Raw genomic sequence first — 15,591 nt, 5'->3', positions numbered from 1 at the left:
TGACGACGAGGCCAAAATAGAAGGTTACAATATAAACCGCTAAGATAGGAATAGAAAAGGTGGTGGGGTATGTACCTACATATGGAATGACTTAACCTATAATCCAAGGCCTGATTTAAATAACAATAAACTGGAGATTCTATGGTTTGAAGTGCTGATTCCCAAGATCAAACCTATCTTAGTAGGAACTAGTTACCGCCCTCCTACCCAGGACCAGTTCTTAGAGGACTTTTCGAGTATTGTCCGGCCTTGATAACAAATGCGAGACAGTAATATTGGGCGACTTCAATATCTGTCTTCAGCAGCAAAATAACGGGCTATGTAGAAGGTATAAGCAAATTCTGGATTTAAATAGTTACACTCAACTAATTAATACACCAACCCGGATCACACAGTTCTCAGCCACCCTAATTGACCACATACTTCGTAACCGCTCTGAGAACATTAGCCAGTCAGGCGTCATTACCACAGACCTTAGTGATCATTTCATCATTTACTGTACCAGGAAAATCACTATGGAACGGATGGGCCTACACAGGGCAATAAAAATTAGGTCAACTAGACACTACAGTAAAGAAACACTGGCAAATAGGCTACACAATTGTGAAGATGAAAGTTAAGACACATGTGCAACATCTGGTTATCTTTATTGTAGACGTTTCGCCATCCAGTGGCTTTATCAATACAGATTCTAGGACATAACTAAAAGACAGTAGAACTATATACAAAAGACGAGGTAATCAGTCCCTCAGCCTTGGAGTTGGTGTGGAGAGCATCGTGGTGGTAGAGATTCTGGAGCAAAGGCAAGGAGACTGGCGCTTATATAGGCGTCAGCAGACAGGGACGTGTAACAGACGAGGGCATAGTCACTGGTAGGCGGGATTTCCCAGTGGAAGTAGGTCATACCCAAATGGATGGGTAAGTTGTAGTAATAGTTGTAGTAGCCGTGAAGGTCTTGCAGATGTCCTCTTATTACAACCCAGGAGTCCAAATGGCCTGTTTATTGTAAGGGTTCTTGAATGGAGATATCACAGGTTGAAAGTAGACACACTTGTAGGATGGTAGATATATTGTCAGACTGAGATGGGAGATGGAGCCACAGTTACCTAGCCTGTTTACGCCTAGACGGTCTGCCGCTGAGTGAGAGCGGGACAAAGGGATCACTGCCCATGTGTATGCCCATGACGTCACACCAAGCCAAAGGCCTACGAGGGATCTCGTGTCTAAAGCACATGGAGGATACTAATATGCTATGCTATATAATACTGGGAATACAGGGATCAGCAACTATGCTGACAGCTCGGTCATGTTACGTATGTCGTCCCGACATACACTACTATCTATAGGCTGAACAGGCAGGCGGATCTGGGCTGATTCTATACAATAACAAACTCATATATATCTTAGAACTAATGGATGGTATCATAATGGACATTACATAGAGGGTGTTAACATAATGCATTACAAACTATAAGAACAATTCATTATACAATATGGATGGAATTGATCGATCGATCTGTATTCATGCACTCTACGGATTCTGAGGAAGAATAATTATATACAAAGAAGTGTTTAACAGAAAGGCAGATTCGGTGCACGCAAATCTAGACTGTTAATTCTCAGAATACGGAGGGAACGTGAACACGAAAATTTCTGACAAACTGATCAGCTAATAATAAAACACACAGTTGACAAATTCATTCATCTCGGACATCTAATTATGCAGGCTGTTTACACTTAAACCCAATTCTGCGAGGGTAAGGTTTACGTATGCAGAATGGTTATCATCTCTGGGAGGATTGAATTCCTCTGCAATGGCTAACACATGCCTTGACTGAGAGAGATCTGAAGGAGTATCTACAAGATACAGGTACAATCACTAGTGACTGTGGAATTACTAATTCGTCTGCTAGGAGTACTCAACTCGACTATTCGATACAGTAATTCTTGGCTCATAAGTCACTAATGAGTACTGGTGGCTTCACAGTAAGAATAAGCTCTTCCTGGAGCAGGAATCGAATCACACCAGAACACAAGGGATCTAGTCTTTGTGCAGTTTTGACATCCTCGACAGTAAATGGAGGATCTGCAGTAACTACACTAACGTGTCGCGATAAAGCATCTGCGACTACATTTGACTTGCCAGGTAAATTTTCAAAAGTGGGATTGAACTCTTGGATAGTCAAGGTCCATCTGGCTAACCTTCCAGTAGGCTGTTTGTTCTGGAATAAAGGTAACAGTTCTTCCTTACTGGAGGAAAGAACAAACTCGGTGGAGTGGATGACTCCCCCCGGTTGAAAAAATTAACGCTATAACACGCAATATGAGCAAGGGAGAACGAATCTACTATCTCAAACTGCAAACACAGGAGAAAAGAAATGAACACGGTGAACAATGCTGATATTCAATCTGAGTCGCACACAGTGACACGAGGTATCAGCTATAAAGAAACTACACTTACAACGTTAACATGTGAAAGTTACTCGAGAAATAACTTCTTACAATGCACTGATTACTGTCAACTAGGATGGGATCACCATCTGGAACATTAGGAACAACAACAGACACTCTAGTGAGAACACTAGCTGTAACAGAGACGTCTTTCTGCAGACAGCATGTCACATCAACAAGAGATGGCATTACTAGTTGCAAGTAATCGTTTTCTGACAAGGCATCCCCTGTGGAGAAACTATTACTCGAACTAGCAGTCATTGCAGGGATAGGCTGTGCACTCAAGGCAGTCTGAGTGTCCCCGGACACTTGAGGCAACGGAACACTATCCTGCAAGTCTGAAGGTATAGGTGGAACACAGATGGGAGTGACAGAATTACTAGTGCCTGACCGCTCGGCTACGTTAATAAGTAATTCGTGGATCTATAGGAACTTAATCTGAACTTCACATTTAGCAGCACTTTAACAAATCTCAGATACAAGCTGTGAGAACAAACACATTGCTCAAGGGCTAGATATTGTCTTTCAGTCAGTAAGGGAATGTTGGTACTGTGGACTGATTCATATTGACTTTGACTGGAATGATACACTAAGTGAACGTTCAAAAGTGACTGGGACATCTTCTCAGTGAAAATACTGAAGGGCATAAGTCAAGAAAAATGGAGAGAATGACACAATAAGCTTAAATGGAAAAAAATGCTTAACTATTCTGCATAAGTAATTAAAAATTGACAAGTTACACAGTAAGCAAAGAACTCACACAAGAATAATATGCAACTTAACAAACACTGAAAATCAAGAGAACTTTTACTTTGCTCAAATCTAATATTCTCAACTTTTACTTTAAATTGAATAAATGGCACAGTGAGTTTTCTTTACTTTCAATGCAACAAGGAAATACACAATAAAATGATAAAATGGACTCAATAAACTTGTGCAAAAATTAAAACAAACACACAATTCACTGAAATTAAAAAAAAAAATAAAATGACAGACAGAATAAAATACTATGCACAGAACAGAGCATAAGAAACTGCACTGTAATAAACTGTATTGCACAACACTGCATAAAATTTTCTGCAAGAAAAACTTTAATAGCAACACAATATTTGCACAAGAATTATTGCAAAATGAGTCTATGTGCAATAATAAAAATTATAACACACAAGAAAAGAAATATATCAAGGAATGAACACTTTAACTCTTAACTGCACTTAAACAACAAGCAAAAGAACAATTTACTTTAAAAGGAGAACTTAAAAATTGCACTAAGAGTGAATTTGTTCAATAAAATATGAAAAAAAATAATAGGTGCAAAAAAAAACACACAACAAAAAGAAATACAACACTTACAGAGATGCAGGACACAAATCAACATAAACACAGTACTAGAATTTTCTTGCAATGAAACTTGATGTGTTAAAAATTCAGTAAAAATTTTATTTCTTGCTTGGTCTTTTAAAAAATGGCACTATTGTCTGTGGAAATAAGACAAATTAGACACTGGCTAAATGGAAAGAATATGAACACAAGAATGTTCAACACACAGGGAACAAAACAAAAATACACAAATGCTAGGAAGAAAAATATAACAGACAACACTGAGTTGTGATGCAGAATATGAGGTGAAAAATTTACTGAGTTAATTCACTGGAATTCTGAAGTTTAAACACAAGTTCTATACTGCTCATATGTTGCACACACAACAAAGGAAACACTAAGTACTTACTTCAAGTGTGTATAAAAAGAAACACAACACAACAGATATAAAATAATGCACGAAAATTAACACTGAATTAAGGAGATTAAAAGAAATTTATGCAATCAGTACATGATAAACACTGAGTCTGATCAAGAGTCACTGAATGTCACTAAGAGAAAAATTCACTGGGAACACAAAAGAAATGTCTCAACACTCGCAAATGTCTCTAAAAAAAAAATATTATAGCTGTAACACTTGAAAAAAATGAGATTGATGGATTGTTTATATCGTCTTGCTGCTGTCCTCTGCACAGATGATCGTAGAATTGCGCTTAAATCGGCGAGAGACAACACACAGGAGGCTTTTAAAGATGGCGCGCCACTCTCTAGCTCTTGACCCCCTATGTGGTCCTTAAAATATGGTGCTACAACCCTTAGCAGTGCACCAAAACACTGATGAGGTAGGTGAGTTGTAATGGCCGACTGTAGTTGGGTTTGTGGGTAATGGCTGAGCGAGGCGTCTGAGACCGGCAATGGTGCGACACACGTGATCGTGAGTGGCTGGGCTTATGGGTTGAACGTCGTAAGCCTCACTGAGAAAACCCACACTGCCGCGAAGATAATTCTAAGCCGGCTGGCTTAGGAGAAACCCACGAAATACTACAACACCACAAGGATGAGAAGGAGCACTCAGAATGCTTGGAACTTGAATCACAAGCGATGAAGACTAGTCACGTGGCTTGCCTGAGTACTGGGGTAAGACACCTGGGTTAGTTGCTAGCTGGCTTATCTTAACCCTTCACACAGAATAGCTTGATAACTTCACACGATGAGCACAGCAGGGGTGGAAGCTGGCTTGGCAGGCAAAATAATTAGATGGAGTAGGCTAGGCTGGACTGGACTCGGGTGTTCTGACTCCCCCACCACAGACTGGAAGCTGGCTTATTTTGCAAACTCGGGTCAACCCCTCGGGAGTAATGCAAAAAAGCAGGAAACACTAATACAAAGAGACTGACCAGTGAATAATGTAGAAGCTGGTAGAGTAGCTGGCTTGAGGTAGCTGGATGGGGTGAACCTCGGTAGGCCTACTGGTAACACGAAATGGCCGTCTTGCTGGTCGACAACTTTATCTCCAGAAATCGCTGTAATCGTCAGAATTACAGGCCCTCCGCTGTCACCATTTATTGTAAGGGTTCTTGAATGGAGATATCACAGGTTGAAAGTAGACACACTTGTAGGATGGTAGATATATTGTCAGACTGAGATGGGAGATGGAGCCACAGTTACCTAGCCTGTTTACGCCTAGACGGTCTGCCGCTGAGTGAGAGCGGGACAAAGGGATCACTGCCCATGTGTATGCCCATGACGTCACACCAAGCCAAAGGCCTACGAGGGATCTCGTGTCTAAAGCACATGGAGGATACTAATATGCTATGCTATATAATACTGGGAATACAGGGATCAGCAACTATGCTGACATGTTATCCTGGGTGTAAAGGGAGCAAAATAAACACAGCAGAGAACTTTTGACTTATATTATCCTTCACCAATTTAGAACAGAAGTATGTACACTATATACACTATGTACAGCAATAGGTATTAGTGCACTCCACGGTAAGCAATGCAGAATAGAAGCCACTAGAGAGCAGACCGTGCTTCAACCAGCTCTAGAATGGGAATGACAAGGGCAAACAGGAGAGTGGTACCCACATAACCTCTGCGATTGCCAAAACCATCTTCTCATTGGCTGGAACCTGGGTACTGGTTGAACGACGGGGCCCCATCGTCAACCCTCATTCACCTGGTTCGCTGGTTGGGGGAGATAGCCTGTAAATGAGGGTGTGTACATGCGCCGAATAAAGGTTACGTACTCTTTGCATGCTACACCTCTGAACCAAGATTCCATGATGTTGCAGCGTCTGACAAGTTGTGCAAGGTACACAATACCGACAAGATAGTTCTACTGTCTTCTAGTTATGTCCTATAAGCTGTATTGATAAAGCCACTGGATGGCAAACGTCTACAATAAAGATAACCAGATGTTGCACATGTATCTTAACTTTTATCTTGTCTGTATTCTTGCACAACTACACAATTGTGACTGGACAGAGATAGCAAGTTTAACGGACGTATATGATGCCTGGGAAAAATTCAAAACAATGTTCACTGCCATCCATGATAATATTGCACCAGTTAAAGAGGTTAGGATTAAACGAAGAACTGAACCCTGGATGAATACTGAGATATTAGATAATATGAAATTCAGAGACCAGCTGCTAAAATGATTTAAGGCAGACAAACAGGATATTGCAGCACTAAATGAATTCCAAAGGTGAGGAACAGAGTGCAGAGGCTTATAAAAGGCGCAAAGGAAAGGCACTGTTGCTCAAAAATAACCCTAGAAAACTCTAGCAACAACTAAAACAGTTGGGGTATAGCCATAAACCCGTAGATAGATCTAATATAGTACTAAATGTCGATAACGAGGTATGCCACGAAACAACTAAAGTGGTAAATTGTTTTAATTCCTACTACACATCTGTTGCATCAACATTAGTAAGTAAACCAGCTGCATCAAATACCTTTAACACAGACTCTGATAAGTTTAAAACATACTATATCAATGAAGGGGTAACCCCAAACAGTTGACAACTAGTAAGTGTATCTCTGACTTCGTTCAAAAAGAAATAAACAGGTTAAACCCAACTAAGAGCACTGGCCCTGATAACATCCCGTCTAAGTTCCTAAAAGATGGTGCCTCTGAATTGCCAATCCCCATTGCTCACATATTAAATTTATCCATCACCACTAATACCGTACCGGAGAGGTTCAAGGAGGCCAGACTTACTCCTCCTTTTTCAAGAAAAATAGTAGGTCTGATGTCAGCAACTTTAGGCCTGTTAGTATACTCAGTGTAATATCCAAAATTCTAAAGAGGGCGGTGTATTGTCAAGTAGTTAAGTATCTTAATGACAACAACATTCTCCATAGCTATCAATCAGGCTTTAGAAGCTCTTACTCAACCGACACCTCCCTAATTAATCTGATGGATTACATGAGAACTGAAATGTCGATAGGGAACCTCATAGGAATGGTAACCTTAGACTTGCAAAAGACCTTCGATACTGTCATCCACAATATTCTATGTAAGAAACTTCAAGCTATCGGCATAGGTTCCATAGACTGGTTTAAATCCTATCTTAGCAATACGAAACAAATTGTCAAAATCAACAAAACGGAATCAGAACCCCTGCCGATTGAACATCGAGTTCCCCAAGGTAGTATTCTGAGTCCCTTATTCTTATGTTATGTAAATGATATGCCCATCAGTGTCAAGTGCAAACTCCTACTGTATGCGGATGACAGTGCTCTGTTAGTGTCAGGTAAAGACCCACAAGATATAGTTAATGTAATAACACTGGAACTGAAGTCCTGCAGCAAATGGTTAGTAGACAACAAACTATCGTTACACCTCGGGAAAACGGAAGCCATTCTCTTTGGCACGAAACATAAACTGAGAAGGGTAAATAATTTTAATGTCCGGTGTAATGGGGAGCCCATCACTTCAATTTCCTTTGCCCCAAGCATGTCAGGAGAATTGATAGGGAACAGTGTAGTAAGGAAAGCGAATGCCAGACTGAAGTTCCTCTACAGACAAGCACAGTGTCTACCTACTGAGGCTCGCAGGACCCTATGTCTAGCCCTTATACAATGTCAAATGGACTACGCTTGCTCTTCATGGTACTCTACCTTGACAAAAAAAAAAAATGAAAGATAAACTGTAAATCACCCAGAGCAAAATAGTAAGAGTCATCATGGACCTGGGTCCAAGAGAACATGTAGGCCAGGATGAATTACAGCAGTTGGATATGCTGAATGTTGAAGACAGAGTAAAACAACTAAAGGTAAATCATGTTTATAAAATTGCTCACAAACAGTGTCCAGAATATCTTGCTGCCAATTTTGTCAAGGTTGGGAACCAAAGCAATCATAGTACTAGGGGGAGAGAGCACAACTTTGTAGTACCCACAGTCAGTGGCCAGGCTTCAAACACCTTTTATTGTACAGCAATAAAGGAATGGAAAAAACTGCCTGCACATGTCAAAGCCAGTCATAGCATGAACCAGTTCAAGAAGAGTGCTATAACGTACCTAATGAATATAGCGACAGAAAAGGAGAAGAATGATTTTTTATTTTTTTAGCTAACACTTATGTAAATGTAAATAACTCTTTTTACCTTATTCCTGATATATATCCTTTATAGCATAATAATAAGATATTATATCCTTTAAAGCATCATAATAAGGAAATAATTCACTCTGACATTTTTAGGTTATCCCAGGTTCTCTACTCATGCTGCTGTGTATGATAATCTATGTAATTGTGGAAAATACTGTATATTTTCCGGAAATACGGTAATTTATAGGTAAACAGATGGCCTATATTGTATATAATAAAATTTATGTTATCGAAAATGGGAAGAAGCTGTGCCTGCGCAGAGGACACTCGCCATTGTTGTTTGAATTGAACAGAACGTTAGTGATAATGGGAAGAATTTTTCGTGCTCTAGAGGTTAAAATTGGGCTGACACCTCTCAAATAGGAGACGAAATTGTTGGATGTGCATTCCTGCATAACTTGAGATATCAAGCGACAGGACAGGACAACTCCAGGAACCTCAGATAAGCTGTCTAATTTATGTTTAAATTCTGGCCAGTAAATTTTTCATAAATGTAGGCAAAGGGGGGGTCCTGTACATGACACATTAATCTCCAGTCAAATTGGTGAGTGATATTAAGATATATTTTCCTTCTGTTATGTAAATGTGTATATATATAATTCTTTATTAATTTAATATACAGTCCACCAAATTTTATATTTACCAGAATTCCTGGTGATACATATTTCATTTATAATTAATAGGTCCAGAGCAACTTGTGGATATGACAGTTGTAGGTATCGAAGGGGGACATTTTTTGCGACCTAGGTGTCCCAAATTCCTACTTGTCTAACTGATAAATAATAATTATCTTTGTTCATTTACTGTTATGTACATAATGATAAATTCAGATAAATGTAATTTTCCACATTTAATTTGCCCGTTGGTCCTTCTTGAACCGGAGGTAATTAGTGAAGTCATTAATTAGTTAATTACTTAATAATTATATGTGAAATGACAGAAGGAGGTGGATGTTAAGTTCACAAATTTACTTAATGTGTAGTGGATTATAATTTGTATAATATTAATTTGGATAAGTCAAGTCAAGTGTGGCTGAAGATTATATTGTGTATAATATTAATTTTGCTATGCCAAATTCTGGCAAGGATTTATATTTGTATAATATTAATTTGATAAGACAATTCTGGCCAAGATTTATATCAGTGTATGTGTAATTGATAAGCCAAGTGTAGCTAATTATATTAATGTGTATAATATTAATTTTGCTATGCCAAATTCTGGCAAGGATTTATTAATTTATTAATTTTGATGAGCCATATCTGGCTAAATGTTTGTATTAATGTACATTTAAAATTTACATTATAATTTCTTGCATGTGTAATTACTAAGCTCAAGTAGCTAGGATTTATTCAAAGGTAAGTTGTATAAGTGTTGTAAGTTGTAATCAGTGTTATTAATTGAGTTGAATTTAATACACTGCATCATGGCTGAAAATGAGGAAATTAATGTAGAAGACAAACATATGGAATATAGAGCAAAGAAAGCATCACTGCAAGCTAGAAAGGGTCATGTAACCAAGGCATATAATAAATGTCTGGAATTAATGAATCAAGAAACTGTGAATACTGATGATTTAAAATTGTATTTAGATGCTTTGGGGAATAGATATGATTCATACAAATTATATTACAACAAATATGAAGGAGATTTGTTAGTAAACTGTGTAGATGAGACTGAAGTAGATCTCATGATTAATCAGTATTATGAATTAGAGGAAAAGATTCTTTCTTGTAAAAGTCAGGCCTTGAATAAATTAAAATGTGTAAACCAGGCAGTTAATCAGTCTGCTCCAACAAATAAGATGTATGCCAAAACTCCCAGAATTATGTTTACCTGTATTTAATCCTGGAGAAAATTGGGAGGAGTTTTGGTCAATTTTTAAAGCAGCTGTGCATGACAGGAGTGACCTAGCCTGTGTAACTAAATTATTTTACCTCAAAGGACAGGTAAGAGGAGATGCTCACATACTCATACAAGCCTTTCCCAATGTAGATGACTCTTACAAGGAAGCAGTTGACTTGTTGAAGGTCACTTATGGTAATATAGAACAAAGTAGGTTGGATCTAGTGAATATCATTGTTAATTTAAAATCTCCAGATCACACTTACAAAGGTTTACAGCAGTTTAGAGTTAAACTGGAGAGCACTCTCAAAACTTTAAGTAATAAATATAATCTGAAGGAATCAGATTGGTTATTGAGTGCCATGGTACAGAATAAATTAAGCTGTAAAACACTTGAATGGGTCTCGAATAAATATCACAAGGGTTATATTGGACTGGAGGAAATAAGACTAGGTCTACAAGAATTAATTGTTCAGTTGCAGACCAGCCAACTAACTCATTTTAAAGATGCAACACAATAACTCTGAGGTATCTGTCAAGTTTCACAAAGTGAAAAATTATCCCAATGGTAATAATCAAAATTCATTTCCTAAAAATAGTTGCATAGGTGTATATCAAGTAGCAGGAATCAGAAATAATGATTCTCCGCAAGGTAAGAAGAATAAGTACCCTCCTAAGAGTAGCCCAGTTAATAAGAAACCAGTCAGAGAAAAGAGAGATTGTCTTTTCTGCAGGGTACTCATTTTTCTAAGAATTGCAATGCATACAATTCATGGAATGATAAAGTTGAAAGATTGGAGGAACTTGACAGATATATCAAGTGTTTAGGTAATCACAATGTAAAGGATTGTCATGCCAAATTAAACAACTGTTATCAATGTCACAAAGGAAGACACCATATAGTCATGTGTAAGGGTCTATATGTTAATGTTGATAATAATGATAATGTTGACAATCCTGACACAACAGTAGCTAATGTAAAAATTGCTGCTAATATTAATAATGATGGTTTTGCTGAAGTAGCCTTACCTATGTTACAGGTAAAAATTGATGATAAAAGGCATAAATCAAAAAATGTAAATGCATTATTGGACCAGGGATCCCAGCGTACTTTCATAAAACGTAAATGTCTTGATGGTATGAAAGTACAGATCCCACAACTTTAAAATTATCTGGTTTTCTCTCGGATAAAAGGTCTCAACTGTATGACACTGCTTATGTAACTGTCAGGTTGGGCAATGAGAAAAAACGTGTTAATGCAGTAATTGTAGATAGACTTCCAGAGAAAATATCTACAGTAGGGCTTAGTAAAGCTACTGAAAGACTTTCACATAATGTAAATTTAGCACCTTCTGAGAAAATATCTACAGTAGGGCTTAGTAAAGCTACTGAAAGACTTTCACATAATGTAAATTTAGCACCTTCTGGCCTGGTGGGTGGCCCGGTGGCCTGGTGGGTGGCCCGGTGGCCTGGTGGCTAAAGCTCCCGCTTCACACACGGAGGGCCCGGGTTCGATTCCCGGCGGGTAGAAACATTTCGACACGTTTCCTTACACCAGTTGTCCTGTTCACCTAGCAGCAAATAGGTACCTGGGTGTTAGTCGACTGGTGTGGGTCGCATCCTGGGGGACAAGATTAAGGACCCCAATGGAAATAAGTTAGACAGTCCTCGATGACGCACTGACTTTCTTGGGTTATCCTGGGTGGCTAACCCTCCAGGGTTAAAAATCCGAACGAAATCTTATCTTATTCTGTAGCCCAATAAATATTTTGGTAGGTAGTGGCTATTATGCCTCCTTTGTAAAGGGTATGGTAAAGAAATGTGGTGTCACCCTTTTGAAGACTGCAGGAGGCCATGTAATGCATGGTAGGATTCCTCGTAATAATAATTCATGACTAGAGGAAACTACAAATACCATAACTGTGTGTCTTACTCATGAAATCGTGCCCCAGTATAATTCTTCCATAGAGGATGGTGTTGAGCCAGTGCATAAATTGTGGGAATTAGACAGCATTGGAATAAATGTAAATGAAGAAAGTCCAGACGATTCTTTTACTCAGGAACAATACCTGAGAGATGCAAAATTTGAATCTGGACAATACTGGGTACGACTTCCGTGGAGACTGAACCATCCAGAATTGCCCACTAATTACAGAATGGCATATGGACAGTTAAAGACTCAGCTCCGCGAACTGAGTAAGACACCAGAATTGTTAACTGCCTATAATGATATAATTGCTGAGCAGTTCATTAATAAATTTATAGAAGAGGTACCTCCTGAGCAAGCCAAAATTTATGGTCACTATTTGCCACATCATGGAGTGAAGAAGGATTCTAAGACCACTCCTCTGAGGATTGTGTTTAATTGTAGTGCCAGGAGTAACAAAAATGTACCTAGTTTAAATGACTGTTTGATGACAGGTCCGTCGTTGACCGAAAAATTAGGAGATATCTTATTAAATTTCAGGTGAAGAATTATGCCTTTACGGCTGACATAAGTAAAGCTTTCCTAAGAGTGGGTTTACAAGAGGCTGACCGGGATTGTACCCGCTTCTTATGGGCTGAGAATCCTATTGACCCACTTAGCCCTCTGAAAACCTTTCGCTTTAGGAGCGTATTATTTGGTGCTACATCCAGTCCGTTCCTACTTCAAGAGACGATAAATGCACACCTTAAACGTATGGAAAGTCCACTGAGTAAAGTAATGAGCAAACAATTTTATGTGGACAATTTCCTGGGTGTGACATCAACTGAAGAGGAACTGTTAATGAATTATGGAGAGGCTAATAAAATAATGCAAAGTGCAAATATGCCTCTGAGGGAATGGAATAGTAATTCGTCCAAATTAAAGGACAAAATAAGTAAAGATTACCCTGGAGATGACGTGCCAAAATGTAGTAATGTATTGGGTTTAACTTGGGATACTGAGAGAGATTTGTTAATGTTAAAACCTAATAATTACAGTATGCCCAATAAATTAACTAAGAGAGTTTTGCTTGCTGAAGTTTCCAAATGTTTTGATCCACTAGGTTTAGTGTCACTCCTTACTATAAGAGGGAAATTATTAATACAGGAAGCATGGAAACTTAAATGTGCTTGGGATGAAATTCTACCTGAGGAATTGATTAACAGGTTGGATGAATTAATTGGTGATTATGAAAAAAATCCAATGTTGTGTTGGAGTTCCCATGCCAGGTGGCCAATCCAAATGGGAAAAATGTACTCCACATTTTTTGTGATGCTTCAAAATTGGCATATGGAGCAGTTGCTTACCTTCAATATAATAGTGTTATTTCTCTTGTTATGTCTAAGGCTAAAGTGTCTACAATTAAATCACGTACATTACCTCAGTTGGAATTAACAGCCATTTATGTAGGTGTCAAATTAGCTAATTATATAAGAAATAAGTTGCAGGAGATAAATATTAGTGACACTGTAATTTGGTCTGATAATGAGGTATCCTTACAATGGATTCGTAATGGAAACAGTAAAATTGTGTACGTACAAAACAGAGTCGCTGAAATTAATCAGATGCAAGAGAAGTATAATAGTTTGGGTCAGCATATGTTAACCTTTAATCATATACCAGGTGAGGAGAATCCAGCTGATTTCTTGTCTCGAGGTTTACCTTATTCAAAATTTGTAAATGTATCATGGTTTAAAGGACCAAGCTGGTTGGTAAATAAAGCTAATTGGCCTGTACAAAAGACGTATATTGCTCCTGTTGAAATTACTGTGACCACTGCTCCAATAGTTTGTCCTCCCTTAGCCATTGATATAAATAGGTATTCTTCTTTACCCAAACTAATCAGTGTAACTAAGTTGGTGTTTAAATTTCTAAACAAGTTGAATATATCATCTAAGTTTTCACATCCTCTTGAATACTGGATAAAGAGGGTACAAGAAGAAATCTATGGAAATGAAATTAAATGGATGATGGAAAGAAAAATTGTGAAAGGTTCCATAATAGAGAAATTGGGGCTGTATTTAGAGAATATAATTAGGTGCAGAGGTAGGTTGCAAAATGCTGAATTGGGTGATTATGCTAAACACCCTATCTTACTGCCCAAAACTCATCATCTAACAAATTTAATTGTTCTAAATGCTCATAAAAATGTAATGCATGGTGGGGTACAAGATACCTTAAATTGTATTAGGGAAACTTTCTGGATTCCACAAGGACGGCAAAGTGTATAAAGGGTGATTAAATCTTGTGTAATATGTCGCCGTGTGGATGCCAGATCCTATATGTACCCAGGTCCTCCACCATTTCCAAATAAGCAATTTGAGTCATTTAGCAACGAACTCCGCCCGGCCGCAGTGCGGAAAATACTGTATATTTTCCGGAAATATGGTGATTTATAGGTAAATAGATGGCCTATATTGTATATAATAAAATTTATGTTATCGAAAATGGGAAGAAGCTGCGCCTGCACAGAGGACACTCGATATTGTTGTTTGAATTGAACAGAACGTTAATGATAACGGGAAGAATTTTTCGTGCTCTAGAGGTTAAAACTGGGCTGACACCTCTCAAATAGGAGCCGAAATTGTTGGATGTGCATTCCTGCATAACTTGAGATATCAAGCGACAGGACAGGACAACTCCAGGAACCTCAGATAAGCTGTCTAGCTTATGTTTAAATTCTGGCCAGTAAATTTTTCAGAAATGTAGGCAAAAGGGGGGGGGGATCCTGTACATGACACTTTAATCTCCAGTCAAATTGGTGAGTGATATTACGATATATTTTCCTTCTGTTATGTAAATATGTATATATATAATTCTTTATTAATTTAATATACAGTCCACCAAATTTTATATTTACCAGAATTCCTGGTGATATATATTTCATTTGTAATTAATAGGTCCAGAGCAGCTTGTGGGTATGACAGTTGTAGGTATCGAAGGGGGACATTTTTTGCGACCTAGGTGTCCCAAATTCCTACTTGTCTAACTGATAAATAATAATTATCTTTGTTCATTTACTGTTATGTACATAATGATACATTCAGATAAATGTAATTTTCCACAGTAACCGTATTTGTGTATACCTGAATTAACTTACTTACTTACTCTTTAGTAACCAGGGGAATGACTCTTAAATAACCAGAGGAATGACTTTAATAACCAGGGAAATGACTCTTTAATAACCACAGTATGTATAAAACTCTCATAGAATTTAATCTTTAAGCAAAAAAGTTATTTGACTGGTCGTCATCATCCCATTTGGAATTAAACAGTCGACTCGGGAAAGATGTCTCATGAGAGGAGAGGAGAATGGGGGAAGAGGTATACCAAGATGAGCGAAGGGAAGGTCACAGAGAGAGGCTCAATAGAGAGAAAAAGAAATCGTCTTA

At 38.1% G+C, this 15,591-nt stretch overlaps 1 long non-coding RNA gene across 2 annotated transcripts in view; it reads right to left on the bottom strand.

The window, feature by feature from the left end:
• The window catches only part of LOC128698961 (uncharacterized), a 54,305-nt gene that overhangs the window by 33,360 nt on the left and 5,354 nt on the right, over nt 1–15,591 (bottom strand). The window lies entirely within an intron of this gene.

This window comes from Cherax quadricarinatus, chromosome 55, assembly GCF_038502225.1.
Source record: "Cherax quadricarinatus isolate ZL_2023a chromosome 55, ASM3850222v1, whole genome shotgun sequence".
In the NCBI taxonomy this organism is placed as follows: domain Eukaryota; kingdom Metazoa; phylum Arthropoda; class Malacostraca; order Decapoda; family Parastacidae; genus Cherax; species Cherax quadricarinatus.
The sequence above is the reverse complement of the archived record's forward strand: the minus strand, read 5'-3'. Positions and strand labels throughout refer to the sequence as shown.